This window comes from Coptis chinensis, chromosome 1, assembly GCF_015680905.1.
Source record: "Coptis chinensis isolate HL-2020 chromosome 1, ASM1568090v1, whole genome shotgun sequence".
Taxonomy (NCBI): Eukaryota; Viridiplantae; Streptophyta; class Magnoliopsida; order Ranunculales; family Ranunculaceae; genus Coptis; species Coptis chinensis.
Window position 1 is genome coordinate 79,137,112 of NC_141456.1, and position 2,359 is coordinate 79,139,470.

Here is a 2,359-nt window from a genome sequence, read left to right on the forward strand (position 1 = left end):
GAGGATTGCTAGCGTCCTGTCCCTTTAAAGGGGTAGGACCGTCCTACCACACTAGAAACAAACTATAATGACCATTTACCTGTAAACATTTAAAACTGATTTAACTCAATTGACTCACATCTTTTCTCAAACACCACCACAAGCAATCTCCATCCAGCAGCAGCCAAATCCAACACTACCACTGTCCAGAACCGTCACTGCGCACCTTTCTCATCTTTATCATATTTTGCTACAATTAATTGTTGATAATTTTTTTTTATTAACCTTTTTCATTTGATTTTTCTTTTCCTTCTTTTCTTCCTCTCCACACCACCACCAACTATCAAAACATCATACATCATACATAGTTGATTTTGAAATTATTGTAGTTCACTTGTTGTAAACATGGTGATGGGGTTACTTATTAATGGTTAACTTTTTATGGGGGGTGTCAAATTTCTAGAAGATTTACATCTCAAACTTGAAGGCATCTATTTTGATGCTATGATGTTATGCTTTTGTTGTATCTCAAACAAAGAATATTAAGTGTTGATTCTTCTTTTGTTTGAAAAAAAAAATTACTCGCCTTAACGGATTCCGACAGCCGGAACTAATGGGTGCTGCATTTGTTAAAAAAAGAGAGAAGAAAGTGAGTCAACTCATTAATTGACTTGTTCTCAAAACAATTAAGAAAACCTTTAGAATAGGTGAAAAAGTAGTATTTTCTTGTTTGTAGTGTGGTAGGACGGTCCTACCCCTTTAAAGGGGCAGGATGCTAGCAATTCTCAATTAGTATTATTAGAGTTTAATTCAATGTTTTTGAAGATTTATTTTTGTTCGCCCAATTTCAAGTCATGAGTTCGAATTTCATCTATGGACGAGATTTGTTGGGTGCTAAAATTATCCAAATCACCATTTATCCAATCACTATTCATATATATTTCAAATAAATAAAAACATTTATTGGTATTATACATAACCGTCATTTTGGACGGCAAGTTGGCGGATATCTCTTATTTACCAGTTCCTTACTTGATGAATTTGGTTAATTAAACGTATGATACTGCGTTATCATGTCAAATTATTAGAGTGCGTGTGCCATATAAAATTTGTATTGCGCGTGTGAAATTGTTATAATGCATGCGTGTACAATATTGGTGAGAGTGCATAATCAATATCTATATTCATATCAAGGCCCAAAATATCGATATCGATGAATATATCGGTGTACCTAAAAACCGATATATATCAAATATATCGGATATATCCAATTTTTTTGGTGACCAGTCCAAACTATTTAAAATATCGGAAATATCGGAAATATAATATCGGAAATATATCGGAAATATATTGGAAATATCGGATTTATATTAAAAAATGGTCAAAAAGTCAACTGATATATATCGTAAATATCAGATATATCGATTATATCAGCAATATAAAGTTTTATATCGAAAATTCCGATATATATAAAAAAAAAAAAAAAAAAAAAGTTCTATATTCGGTGGATATATATCGGAAATATCGATGTCGGTGTACCAAAATACTGATATATATCGACAATATATCGGATATATCGGCGATATTTTGGTCCTTGATTCATATTACATTTTAGCTCGATTTTTTTTTTTCTTTAAAGTTAAAAGAGCTCAATTGGCGGTCTTGATTTTCTTGAGTTCTGTGACAACAATAGAAAACAAGATTTTCAATAGTTTAACCAATTCTAAAACTATTTCCTTTTCCTTTAATTAATTATTTGCGGCTACTTTTTAATAAAAAACATAATTTTCAACATTTTAACTAGTTCTAAAACTCTTCAACTTTCCTTTGATTTGTGATTATTTTAAAGAATCCACAACACACTTTTTTTAAATAATTATTATTAAAAGGGTAAAGTCCACAACACTTTCTATTCCTTTTTCATCTCAAACAATACTTCCTTCTTCCTTCCAGCCACCACCACCAAATGTTGTTGTTTTCTAATATTTTGGCGATGAAGTGGCGGATGTTCCATATTATTATGTGTTCCAATTAACTTTGTTACACTAATATGAGTGGGTTTGAGAGTGTATTTGCATATGTTCTTTAAAACCTTTGTAGTCCGTGAAACTAATTATATTAACACATACATTACACGTAACGTTAAATAACTGTGGGGTGGGGGTGTCGATGGACGAGATGGTGGTTTTGATGGAGGAGGTGGTGGGCAGGGGTAGAAATGAGCAACTCAAAATAATTTGTGGGCATAATACCAAAAATGACTACTTGAACTTGTCCCGTTTTTCCCCTTTGACCCTTAAACTATTTTGCACTAAATAAACCTTGAAATTGTTTAAAAAAATAAATAACTACTTTAGTCGGTAGAGTGTAGTTCGTTATT